A 14,450-nucleotide genomic window follows, 5' to 3' on the forward strand; every position below is an offset into this window, starting at 1 on the left:
TATATTCCCAGACAAAATAACGAGTAAGACAAAAAATACACGGTGTGATTTTAGTGGCTGATTCAGGTGTAAGAACGATCATGTTCACCACGGATCAGTTTTTAATTATTATGTGGTATATGCAACAAACGACCTTAGGTAGATAATCTCCTGTTTTTAGGCTTACTTCACCATGATGAAAGAGAGATTGTTATATAGGCTTCGTATCACCCTACTGGTTTGAGGTATCTGCTCGCCTTCCTCCTCCTCCCCTGCACCTCTGCCGCAAATCCTTAGATGTGATGACGCTACACCTGTTGCCATGGTAACGCGTCATGTGATCGGGAGGCGCGGCGGGCGGGGTGGGAGTCATGTGATGCACCCCTGGTAACAGAGCGTGTTGTGGGCGGAACGGCATCCCGGCTTCCGGACGGAGGCATGAGAGGCCCCGCCGATCACGCCACTGCACCAGAGTGTCTGCATCACAGGATTGGCTGAGCGTCCGCTCACCAGGGTGAGTTTTAGCCTTTCTGTATACTTCATTGGTGGAACACGTAATGCGTGGCATGTTTACGCCTACTGGGCCACAGGTGTTTCTAATTTGTTGGTTGTTTGATATAGCATTTATACCCTTTACGAATGTATAGTCACTATGCACGGAGGCCGGAAGAAGTGCAACCTGCGCGAAATGGCCGTTGCCTTTCTGTAGCATCACTCCTCACCCCCTCCCTTGCCTGTCCTACATTATGTGAGTACTACTGTTTACCTAATAAAGAAGAATCATCCTTGCAAACTGGACGTGGGTGAGTGCCATCCTTTCTACTTGGTCTTTACCTGTTTCTGATGTTAATACATACTACTAGGATCTTGAGCACCACTACTTCTTTGGAACTCACAGTACCTGTCCAGACCCCTGTTCCTGTGAACGTGCCATACATACATATCAAGCTTTCCATAAATGTTTTGGTAGTGCCGTGACCACTCTTTTCCCCTGTTCTATGCATAATCCATCTCTATCCACACCTTCTCACTTCTTGTGTAGTCCTTGCAGCCAAGAAGGTGTTACCAAGAATAGTTTTGGACCGCTGGAGGAAACCTTGAGTCATGTCTAGAAAATTTTGCGCTGGAGTGAAGGCCTGGGTACCCACAGAAAGGGCTTTGAGTGCCACGTCTGGTGGTCTATTTCTGCCTGAGGTTAAACATAAGATCATCACATTTGAGGTGATATAGTGATATCCACCTGGGTCCAGCAGGAAGGAATAGCTTTATGAAATTTCCCCGCTAAACAATCAGACAGAGCAGCTGTGTCAGGATTAGTGGATACAACAAAGGTAGATAATAGGTACATCCTGTGTGCGGTCCTGAAATTACCAGGCAGACCGTAATTCCTGAGCAGAAACAGGCAGCCGGGAAACCAGACAGAGCTCTGGGCACAGCTTCAAACAAGGGCAAGAGTGGGGAGGGGGGTCCTGAGGAGAATCGAGGGGACGGGACAACACATGACAAATGAATACATGTCTGACCCATGAACAAACCGAGCCATTAAACCGGCCTCTCAATTATAGCAGTAATATTCTCAATGGTTACCACTAGCTAGTTATTAGTAACATTTATTATATATGCCAACAGTATTACAGCAATATAACACTGACAATTATAAAGACTATGTCAGTACATGGTTTATAGCAGTGATGTAGCAACATAGGGTGTGGGAGTTCCTATGGCATCCAGGCCCCTATAACTTGGAAATCCATGGACTCCCTTCCCATTCAAGAAAACAGTAGCACCCATCGAAGAGAAACATCACCGCTTTGTGAACTTTCACAATAAAACAATTATACCAGGCAGCCCACACCACAATAACTCTTTTTCACATGTCCTTACAGGGAATGTCTAAATGTTCCAGAACCGCCATGAAAATTCAAAAATTCCATGGGCACTAGAGACTTTTCAGGTCGAAATGAACCGAAAATGGTCAAACTCCACATTCATAAAGGTAAAATAGAACTGCGTAGACCAGATTTTTGCAGCTCCAAGTGTGTGCTAAAAATGATGCCAAAAAAGTGTTGGGATACTAAAAACACAGGAAAAATGTCAGGTTTTCAAAGCTGTGTCCAAATTGCACACCAAAAAAAAAGAAAAGGTGCGATTGTCAGAAAAAGACCAATATTGTGGCGCCAACACAAAATAAAAGTTCAACAGAATGCAGCACCTTATCTGTGGGAAGAGCTCAAACGATGGTCCTGGATGGATCCCGAGCATCCGAAGACTTTGATGAAAAATATTAAGTAGTGTGACCAGAGCTCTATATAATCTTCTAGTACCTCAGTTTTATTCCAAATTCAACAGGTCAAGAGACTCCATTGGAAGATATACATCTAATACGTATGAATTTGGAATAAAACTTCACAAATAAGGAGCAACAAGGTAAAAAAAAAAACACCAAAAATTAAGAGAATAAGTCAATAATGAATGCCCCCCATTGTGTGTGGGTAGCCTTAGGCACTGGCTCTGGCCTCCTGATATACCCGGTGGGCAGCATACGGAAGTGCAGTTCCTGGAGCAGGCTATAGCTAGTGCACAGGCTCGGGATACTGGCCCACTAGCTGGAAAACTGGGCCAAATCTACCAATGGAAATACAACTGAATTAATACTAATAATACAAAAAAAGTTTCATTTCAGTTTTGCATTTATTGGCTATAAAATAGATGATGTGATGTTTTATTACACAGTCTATGAAGCATCACGCTGATTTCTGCGAATTACAAATCAAGTGGGAATCCAGTAGGAAGGAAAAGCACGAAGGAAAGACGGAAATAAAACATTGCATATCATAAAAAGACAACTGAGGAAAAAGGTATTAAATTGGTATTAAATTGTCTGAAAGAAATTCTACAATTGAAGACAAGAGAGCATGTGTAAGGTAGCAAAACATCAAAAAATTACTTTATTGAAAAGAACGGACATACAACAAACAACAGGACACAAAATGATAAAATCATTTAAAAAAGGATGCACCCCAGTGCACCCATGCATACACAATCACCTGGAGCCCGACACCTGATAATGTCAGGTTATCCAGACCTGCGCCCCCCACAAACCAATCTCACAACACTAACTCCAAAAATGTATATAAGGTATAAAGGCTGGTACTGTGTTTGTAGGCTATAGTAGTGTGGTCACTGTCAGGACATCCGGCCTGAGGATATTTAGCAATGTGTGCACAAATGTGCATGATATTCCTCTGTGCCGTGATGGCTGGTGTGCGAATTATAGACCCACAAACACTGGTCCAAGCTAAATTTACCGGGAGGTGTGAGGTGTGAGGTGGAGGTGAGGGCTCAGGACAGGTCACCCCACGTGTTCCGCCGCGGATCGCAGCTTCCTCAGGATGCCCCGCTGATGTAGTACCCAAACATATATACCTGTAGCGTGTGAAGATGATGTGCAGCCGGTGTGTGGGTGCCGGGGCTGTGCCAGAGTCGGCGTCCCTGGAAATGTGGAGGAGCGCGCCGCGGCATGACGTCACATCCGTTGACACGGGCCCCCATCCACGCATGCATGCTTCCAACCCGCATCCAGGCAACACCGAGGACGCTGCCAGATGGAAGGATGAAAGGTGTGAACCTCTAAGAACCTAATCTTGCATAGAATAAAGATAGCGAGGGTGCCTCATAAAAACGCAACTGTTGAAAGTGAATAACAAATAAAAAATAATAATAAATAATAAAGAAGTGTGCAAACCACAGTATTAATAAAGTGCATAGTGCATATGTAATCCTAATGGGTAGTGCAAATATAAGCAATATGCAGGTAATAATAAACAACATGATTAGTCCAAAATGAATTTCTGTCACAAACTGTTACAGGCACATCCAATCCTCCACTCATGCACCATATCCGCATGGGCCCATGCACACTCACCCAACACTCATACCTGAACATTCAGTTAACAATATTTCATAATAGTTATATCATAGATTTTGTTATAATATAATTCATGTAAGATAATACCAGATATTATACAGTACAAAATAATGGGTACTTAAACTGTCAGTATGACCATATTAATTTTATATAACAAGCCATAATAAGGTTTGGATACGCATGGAGATAGGGCCGGAGTTCTGGGGAGTGCAGACTCCCGTCAAGGCAGGACAGTGACGTATGAATTGAAAACGTTCATAGAGGAACATCACGTGAACCACTGGAGACCAAAAGCGCACAGGGAGATCTTCTAAGGGATTAAGCCATGGATCTAAACGTAATGGAGCAAAAACAGAGTTATGTTAAACAAGTAAGCAGCACGTAGACCAAGACCCCAATGGGGAGTTATGAGGCAATAACTGGGTTAAGATGTGTGCAGCCAGGCCATCTTTGATAACTAGATGCAACTCAAATGAAGAAAAGGGGAAAAAAGGGGAAAAAAAGAAAGAAATTCTGTCCCCTTAAGCAACCAATCACAGCACAGCTCTCATTTCATTTATTGCTCATTACCACTAGGGGTCCGTCCACATGTTCAGTTTTTCAGATGCAGTTTTTGGAGCCAAAAACAGGTGTGGATGACAATGGGTTGAGACAAATAATTGAAAGGTTCTGCTCCTCCTCCTACTTTTACTCAATTCCAGGTTTGGGCATCTAAAACTTCATCTGAAAAACTGAACATGTGATCGTACCCTTAAAGATATAGGCAACAATGACAGTGTCTCCTTCAGTTTCTTAATGGAGTGGCAGAGTGGCAAGTCCCCATTCAAGGTACATTATCCTGGTACTGCAGCTCTGCCACATTCAGGTAGATCTCTGACACGTTGTAGTCACACATTAGCGACTATACACCTGGGATTCACAATTGTTCCCTACTGTCACAACAATATATGGAGATCACCCATCCTAATCTCACATGTCATAACTCCCCAGGAATGGAGCGGATACAGGCTTAGGCCTGTCCTGGAGATGTTCACAAGCCCCTGTCCTCCAACATCAAAGCCCCAGGCAGCAAATGAAGCCTTCTAAAACCCCATAACTTGGAGAACAACCAGGAACCAGTGTCATTTATCACTTATACACCTGGTTTATTACTGCTGAGGGACCACAGAATTGTATTAGTCAAGCACGCAAAGCAAAATAATATCAACCTTATATTTTCTATTAATACATTATAGGGCTGTTGGTTGGTAATTTTTACTAGGCAAAATCTGCACTAGGCCCCCAATTATAATATACTATTTATAATCCTGGGCCCCTAAGGCTGCTGGGCCTAGGTACAACCATGCCCTCCTACATTACTCTCCTTATTATTGGTACCTCCAGACATTTCCATCTCAAGAATACACAGGATCTTTAGGACTCCTAGGAGAGGTCCTAGGTCCTGCTTTTCCCATCACAGGGCAGACGGAACAGGATCAAAGTCAAATACGGAAACGTGGTCACAACTGGAAATCACACTAAGAACGCAGAGCAAACTTTTTCAACGGCACAAAGATCCAGCAGGGTGTGCAGGGATTATATAGAAATAATATATAGTATATATATTATATATATATATATATATATATATATATATATATATATATATATATAATATATATAGAATATAGAATATATATAATATATAGAAAAAAGGGCAACGCCAATTAACAATGTGCTGGCTCTTCAAATTTTCTGAATCCGGCGCATGTGCGCCCTAGGAGACAGGGACACGTGCGCACAGCCAGAGGCTGGCGGGCAGAGAGGGACAGGGGTAAGTCTGCAACCCACAATATGGGTCCAGGGAACACCTGTGACACACAGAACATAGATAAGATTAGTTTGGAGTAAAATAGTCCTTAAAGGAGTTTCCCATTAATGACATGTAATCCCTATTCACAGCATAAGGGATAAATGTCTCATTGCAGGTGTTTCTAATACCAAAACCTCTAAGGCTGGTGTCACACGCACCACTTGGTCTGCTTTTGAAAACGCAGACAAAGCCACACCCACCGGGACGGGCCGCGGCCCGATCGCATCGGCGTTTCAATGGAAACGCCTGCGATTGGGAACGAGCCGCCACTGTTTTGCATTAAATTAACACAAAACACCGGCGGCTCATTCCCGATCGCAGGCGTTTCCACGGTGGGTGCGGCTTTGTCTGCGTTTGCGTTTTCAAACTAAGGACTTGCAGTCAGGGGCGTAACTTGAGGGGGTGCAGAGGTTGCGATCACAAAAGGGCCCAAGAGGTTTAGGGGGCCCTTATGGTGTAACTTTTCCATATGAGAAGACTATTACTATAAACCATACATAGTTGGGGACCTGGCACTGGGGCCCATCAGCTTCTAGCTACGCCATTGCTTGCAGTTCCTTATTCTCGGGTGGTCCAGCTCTGGATAGTGGATAAAATGGCATTACTTAAAAAAAACTCCTTTAATGCATAAGAGCTATTGGGGGAACAGGGAAGTAAAGGTTATAATCTTGATCACAGAGCTCAGAGCTCAGTTTCTCTCCCTTTCTCATATCCTGACAAGCTAATGGCTTGGGACCACTAGCCCTCAGAATGCAGGCTGGAACCTGCTCACTATTTAAATTCCATTACATTGTAATATATTATGGAATTGCAGCTATTTCCTTATATTTGAGGAACTGCTCTCATAGACTTCTAGAAATATAAGATTTATTTGTAAGTATATACTCTTTCTCCCTGTAATAAGCATTCATTACTAAGGAATGCTGCCATGTAACTTTTAGACAAGTAGACCCTATGTTTCAGTAACCTAGGCGTGCACCTTTCATTGAAGACAGATATATATCTTTCTCCTTTATGTCAGGTGACAAAATCCACTTAAATTTATTGCATGCACCGTGATAAGAAAAAGATAATAAAAATAGTTGAACGCAGATCTATCTTCACAATAGTTAACACCCTGAGGTTAGTCCTCAGTTTTGACTATAAATGTTGGCTTTTTATCAAAATGTATCCAGGAATAAGACATTTACTTCACATTTTATTGTTATACTACCAGTGGTATACTCTACGCAAAATGTGGTTGTTCACCACCCCTGTCTATACCATCTATTATAGTATATGGAGAAAAACAGAAGACTGATAATACTGATTACTTTTTCAGGGGTGAAACTAGAGTTGATGGGGCCCCAATGCAAACTTTTGGCTGGGCATTGTGGATGCCGATATGCCCCCCAAAACGTACAATTACCCCGAAGATTATTCTGGAACCCTAACTCCATCCCAGGGCCGGCCCTGCTCCACGCTTAGTGGCAACTATATAGTATAATGCCCCCTAACATTTAGTCCCACTTATTCCACCCACACTTAAAGTGCCCCTTTTCTGGAGTCCTCCTCACTTAATGCCTCTTCTGCTGCCCCCCCCCCCCCTCAGCTAAGGGTTCTGCAGCTGTACCACCTCGACCTTATGCCCCCCATTTCTGAAGCTATCCAACCCCCAACTTCTGCCCCCCCTACTATATTCCGCTTATCCCCTTTTTGCCCTGAGTGAAATAAAAAAAAACATATACTTACCTTTCCCTGTTCCTCCACTGCAATGTGCATCTCTGAAGTTGGCACATGGACACCTACCTCACAAGTGTTACATGTTTCTAACAGCGTAAGAAGTAGATGAAGTGAATTTAAAGGAAATCTACAACCAGAATAAAGAATTGTAAAACAACTGCACTGACATACTGGTGAGTGCCCCCTCTGGTAGGTTCTGCTTTTCTTTTAGCTTCTTAGGACCTTATTTTTTACAAGAAAAATGTTTCACAAATTATGCAAAGCCTCCGGGGCTCCAGACTCTTTGGATGTCAATGGAGCTTGGAGCCCCGAAGGCTTACCTGAATAATTTTTAAAACCTCTTTTTCTTAAAAACAAAGGCATACAAAGCTACAAGAAGAGCAGATCCTGCCAGAGGGGGCATACACCAGTATATCAGTGTGCTTGGTTTACAATCCTTCATCCTGGTGGTAGATGTCCTTTAATATACCATGTGGATCCAGTGGCACTTTTTTCTACCTTGCATAATTAGAACTACGATTTTTAAATTTTAATGTTATTAAATATCTTTCACAATTATTATAATAATATTATATTTAAAATGACTGGTGTCTTTAGTATGTTGGGATCCTTTACACTATTGCTAATATTCCTATTGAGAATTATTTTAACTTTACCACTAGGGGGCAAGATCATGCTAACATTAGCCACAATAGATATTTGCTGCAGTGTCCTGCATCAGTGTGACTGGGATTGCTAGGCAAAGTATTAGACCTAGTAACCATTGTCACTCTCTAGTGCAGGGGGGCAATGGAAGCTCCATTGTGTTGCTATTGACCGTGGCATTTAAGAGGTTCCAGAGCAGGGATCAATGATTCAGACTTCTAGTTGAGCACCTGCAGCTCTGCCTCTGAGCATTGAGATCACGGTCATGTACCGTGTACGTGTCAATTCTGTAAAAAAGTGTACAGATATATTAGAATATTATATTGCTTTTGTTCTTTCAAATGCTAACATTTATTTTCTAACATAGGCCTCCAGCATGAGCCCCAAAGGACACAAGCCAACATAGAGGAAGTGTTTTATGGGGTTCTTGCGCCTCCTAGTGGCCATTATATAATGTAATCCCATCCAAACTCTGCACAAATCCAAACAAATAAAACACATAGGGCAGTGATGGTGAACCTTTTAGAGGCCGAGTGCCCAAAAAGCAACCCAAAACCCCCCCTATTTATCGCGAGGTGCCAACCAAAAATTAAAGCAGTAACTTATAGTTTGCTGTTCTTCAACAACTTTGAATCATATTGGCCTCCTGAGGATAGCAACACAGTATAAAGATGGAAATTTTACATTATTTTAGCTTCTTTCCAGTGTCCCTCTGTAGACAGAGAATCGTGGGGCAGCAGGAGGTCCTCCAAAGATAATTCAGCCCTGTCTAATCATTCTCCCTCTTCCCACAGTCCCAAGTAGCGAAGTAGGTATCAAAATATCACTGATAGCAGCATCTTTTAAGTTGCTTGGAACTGCAGGAAGATTCTTTGAGTCCTGTCTAGTGTGCTGGCCCAGGTGCCAACAGAAAGGGCTCTGAGTGCCACCTCTGGCACCCATGCCATAGGTTCGCCATCACTGACATAGGGGTACAGGATGCACTGTGTCACGATCCACGTAGATCCTGCGGCTAATATCCTGCATGTGTCGCTCCCCGCTCTGGTCCGCCGGAATTCACCTTCTTCTTCCTGGTGCATGTAAGTGCTTGGCTTGCGACACAAATTTAAATGTTAAATCCCGCGCTTAGTACAAATCTGTCGGATCGTCCAAAGGCACGCCCCCTGATTTGTGTCATGTGAAACCTGGTGCAATTGCGGCACAATCCGATCACGTGCAACACAATCCCCGGCGCGATCCCCGAAAAGTCCGGAAACCTGACGAAAATGCAGCTGCGGGACCCTTAGTAAATAAGCCCCATGATGTTACAATGTACCTAGGGATTTTTTTGAGTATGTAAATATTTCAGCATAAACTACATGAACTTTATTCTATAATTCAGAAAAACAACAACAATAATCATCTGTTCTATTTATAGTAAATCTAACACAGGCAATTTGTTTATTCTAAACTAATAAAACAAATAAAAGGAACGGAAAGTAAGTTTATCTTTAATTTTGTTCATGATGAAGCAGCGTCACTTATGTTCTCTGCTGTGCACCTTTATGATGGGGTGACATCATTTGTCTAAAAATTAACTTTAGAATATGCCAGATGTTTCCCTCTCCTGTGTGGGGCACTCCTTACATGTCCACCATCCCCTGTCGCATCCCCTTTACATAGGGAGTGCCAGTGTACTCCAGAAGCAGATATACAGCAGGGCAAAGCTGCTGCATATATTACTTATAGCTACATAGCAGCCATTCCTCACCCCGCTTATGTCTCTCCAGAAACTGCTGGTCATTAAAGTATGTTCGGGCTTTGTCATTAGGAGTTAAGGCTTGTTCATACCTTTGTTATTTCTGTTGCTCCTTCTGCAGCTGCCCCCTCCCCGAAGGAGCGACTACACGTTGCTGGCAGGGAGCCCGGTAATGTGACTTTCAGGGTTGGGGCACAATTGGAAAGTGCATGGGGGCGTGCCACAACCCGATCGCATATGCATTTCTATTTAAACAATTTAAGACACTGGGTGCTGGTTACCGATCGCATGCGTTTCCATGGCATGCCCCCGTGCACTTTGACTAAACAGAATCAAAGCAAAACGTGTGTCCGCACCCTAATAAAAAAAAGCAGGTTCTGAGAAGAACAATTCATCAGAAACTTGTAAGTTGAACTATTCTACCATCAGTTAAAGCACTTTCACATTGACATTGTTTTTCATGGAAGCCTTACAAAGCCCTTGATTTCTATGGGTGTTTTCACATTGGCTTGTATTTTCACTGATCCGTGGTCGATGGTTAAAACTATGGAACGTCCTAATTTTTTCACGGTTTGCAAATCACGGACATAAATGGCAATATGAAAGAGCGCTTAAACTGATGTTTTCCAGAATTTCTGGGAAACTCCTTTAGGCCACGGTCACAGGTTCTGCTTACGTTGCGTTCATAATGCAACACTAGCGCACCGGGGCCTGGTTACTGATCTCATGCATTTCTTTGGAAACCCATATGCGATTGGACACAGGTCCGCCCCCATGTTATGAACACAACGCTAGCGGAACATGTGACCGCGGCCTTAATTTCAAGGAGAAATAAGTCAATTTTTTTACACTAACTATTATTTGTGCCAACTCTCTCCCGTAATGCCCAAAAGTTTCCAAAAGAGTGGGAGAACTTCTGGGAGAGTCATTTATCTTTAGCCTGCATTTACACATTGCATTTTAAAACATGTTGGCTAAACACACGCGTTTCAAAACACAGGCGTTCTGCGAAAAGTTTTCCAAATTATTAATTTCCACTGTGTGCAGTTTATTACTTAAAGAGGATGTGTCACCTCTTAAAACTTCTCTAGGAGCTGCTTACTAAGGTAAGCAGCTCCTAGTGCTACAGCGTATGATGCAGTGCTACACTGCTAGCGTTATCGGAATCCTCTGACAATTGAAAACACTGAACCGCGCTGTAACATAAACAGAGGCCCAAATTTATCAAAAACAGTGCAGTCTGTACTATTTGCAGCTTATCTGAGTAAGGCTTCATTCACACACATGTATGGGGGACGTATATATGGCCGACCTATATACGCCCGATATATGTCCCCCATACATCGCTATGGGCTCACGGCCCTGTACGGGAGCGGTACGGTGCAGCACACATGCGGCATCGTACCGCTCCGTAGCCCGTAGAAAGATAGGACATGTCTTATCTTTCTACGTGATACGGCGCAGTGCGCTGTATAGTCCTATGGAGAGGGGCGGGGGTGCACTCATCCCCTGCTCCTCTCCGCAGCGCCGATGTATGCCCGCCGTACTACGGTACAGCGGACATACATCATCTGAATGTGGCCTAAAGTGAAGAGGACATCAGATTCATGAATTGTGTTTTTCATGATTCTGGCGCTCCATGCTCTGCAGAATTACACCAACAGAATACAACTTTTTTTTTAGTGCACCTTTCACATAGAGCGTGTGACACAATTCTGTCGGACACTGCATAATAAATGTGGCACAAGGTCCGATTGTGCACCAGAACGCCCAATTCAGTGCAGAATTCTGAATTCTGCTTGCAGATATATTTAAGAAGTGTCTGCACGATATTTCTCGCACACAACCGTTTTGTGGCCCGGCTGCACTGTGCTTCATGTGACACAAATTTCTGCACTAAAATGGGCCAAATTTTGGTTCGTATTTTAATAGTGACCAGTGTTTTTTAATAGTTTTTTCAATTAAACTTGAGTATCTTGTCATATGTAGAGATAAATAGAGTTTCTGTTCCATTTCCTTCTCAGCTTTTTTAACTTAAACTCTTCCCTAGATTGTTGACCAATTTTATTGTCTACCTCTAATAGTTCTTCATTTTTATATTTTTTCTCTATAAATGTATCAATTATTTTTTCTATATTGATATGGTATTCTTCATCTGAACTAAATTCTAGGACAGTGGTGGTGAACCTATGGCACTGGTGCCAGCGGTGGCACTCAGAGCCCTTTCTGTGGGCACTCAGGCCATTGTCCCAATTTCGCCAAACAGGATTAAATCCACCAAATCTTCCTGCAGTCCCAAGCATCTTAAAAGATACCGCTCTCCGAACTATTTTAAAGCAACATTTCATTGGCTGTTTGAACTGCAGGAAAAGGGAGAAGGACAGAACTGCATTGTCTTTGGAGGTCCTCCTGCTGGACCCACCATTGTCCCTGGAGAGAAGCTACAATGATGGTCTGAATTTGCCAACCTTCTTTCAACTTTATTTGTGGTCTTAGGAGAGCCAATACAATTGAATGATGTTGAAGAACAGGCAGCAATAAGTTACTGCTTGAAATGCCAGGTTAGCACTTCATGATAAATAAGTGAATTTTGGTTGTAGTTTGGGCACTCAGTCTCTAAAAGGTTCGCCATCACTGTTCTAGGAGCTTCTCCCTTTGGAATCCCTTTGAAAACTTGTGGGTTATGAAAACTATTTGTATTCAGCAGGTTAATACAATCTGTCAGGTTTAAAAATAAGGTAGTAAATACAGCACCATCTTCTTATTTCATGTCATAATGTTGTCTTCTGTATTTTAGTCCTTGGTTTATAATCATTTTTCCTGATGGTAGATTTTCATTGAAGTGTTTGCGCCAGTTTTGACTTTGTTAAGTTGGGCTTCTGAAAGTTGGCAACTGAAAATAGAGAAAGTAGAACTCTGTGCTTTAACCAGTTTAGTGTTTTTCATTCAGTGTGCGCAATGGTAGCAAATTGCCTTAGTAGCCAGTGCGAAACTTAAGGAAATCTGCCATCAAAATAAAGAATGATAAACCAGGAACACTTACCTATAGATCCAGACATGGTAACTATGGTAATCTTCTTATATTTGTTATCCATGGCCTCCTAGGTTCTAAAAGCAACTTTAAAAAATTATGAAAATTAGTCTAAAAGACTTTACTGTCTTACCCTCCCCCTGATCTCTCAGCACTTTCGCTCTCTGCTTCTACTTGCTCTAAGAGTGAAGTGCTCCTCCACAATGTAACAGGTTGTGAAGCTGCAGCGTGAATACTGGCTCATTAGCATACTTTTAAAAGGAAGGATGTAATGGATAATAAATGCAGGCAGTCCCCGGGTTACGTACATGATAGGTTCCGTAGGTTTGTTCTTAAGTTGAATTTGTATGTAAGTCGGAACGCTATAGTTTATAATTTTTAAACACAGCCAGAATGTTTTTTGGTCTCAGTGACAATTGGATTTTAAAAATGTTGGGTTGTCATAAGAACCAGAATTATCAATAAAACTTGTAGACACATTTTATAACTCCTACAGCTGATTATTGTAGCCTAGAGCTAAAGTACAGTAAATTACCAAAATCCAGGGGTCTGTTTGTAACTAGGGATCGTCTGTAAGTCGGGTGTTCTTACGTAGGGGATCTCCTGTATAAGATTACCACAGCCACGGTGCCTGGATCTGAGTAAGTGTCCCTGGTTTATCATGCTTGATGTTGATGGTAGATTTACTTTACTATAACTAGTACCTAAAAGGCTAGGCTGCTCTGACTTAGAGCTCATTCACATTGGCGTGTGCGCTCAGCCTCTGTTGAGCATGAGCTACGTTTTGACTCTACAAACAAAAAAAATGAAGGTTTAACATTGGCTATGAAAGCACAACTCCTGGTTTCTCAGCATCATCAGTGAAAAAAACTGATGTTTTTTTGCGGACTCATAGCCTTCTATTGCCTTCCGTGATCTGCTTTGGTGGAAAAAAAAGAGCAGGTTTCATAATTTTTTCCACGGACAACGGATCAATGAAAATACAAGGCAATGTGAAAACACCCATAGAAAATAATGTGTTTGTGTGGCATCTGTGGAAATCACGGAAACACGGATGTGACAAAGAACACCAGTGTGAAAGAGCCTATAGAACACGTCTTGAGTGGTTTTCACTAGTTTATCTTATGGTCAGCAAGAAATTAACTTGATACGAACTATCCCTTATACAGTAGCTCATGCCGCTCAATTACACAGTAACCTTCATACATCTAACTCTGACAACATGGCGTCTGCACTGAAAACTACACAACGCGCTCTAGTGGATGTCCTAAAGTAACGCCCCCTGGGGCCTACAGCCAATCACGGACTGTTGCCAGACAATTCCTATTGGCTCCCTGAAATAAGCGCTGTTAGTGTAACGCACACGAGCTGCACTTCTCATTGAGGAAAAAGCAAGTTTACAGTGAATGATCAGAACAACTGTTACATAGCTCGTCCCTGTGCTCACAGAGTTTACTGGTTCAGTCCACGCCCTAAGCATGTGATGTCAAAAAGGTGTGTCCTGGTTGGTCACTGTTCATGCCCATCAGGCCACTAATCAGCATTCTAACTGTTC

The 14,450-nt window shown here is 42.5% G+C and overlaps 1 long non-coding RNA gene across 1 annotated transcript; it reads right to left on the minus strand.

Annotated features, from left to right (window-relative positions):
* Window positions 1-11,898: 11,898 nt before the first annotated feature.
* On the minus strand, window positions 11,899-14,392 carry LOC140064569 (uncharacterized). The gene is made up of 3 exons (XR_011847772.1): window positions 14,343-14,392; window positions 12,908-12,982; window positions 11,899-12,757 (listed from the first exon to the last, which is right to left on the minus strand). It is a non-coding gene; the product is annotated as an uncharacterized lncRNA (long non-coding RNA).
* Between the last annotated feature and the right edge of the window lie 58 nt (window positions 14,393-14,450).

This window comes from Engystomops pustulosus, chromosome 6, assembly GCF_040894005.1.
Source record: "Engystomops pustulosus chromosome 6, aEngPut4.maternal, whole genome shotgun sequence".
NCBI lineage: Eukaryota > Metazoa > Chordata > Amphibia > Anura > Leptodactylidae > Engystomops > Engystomops pustulosus.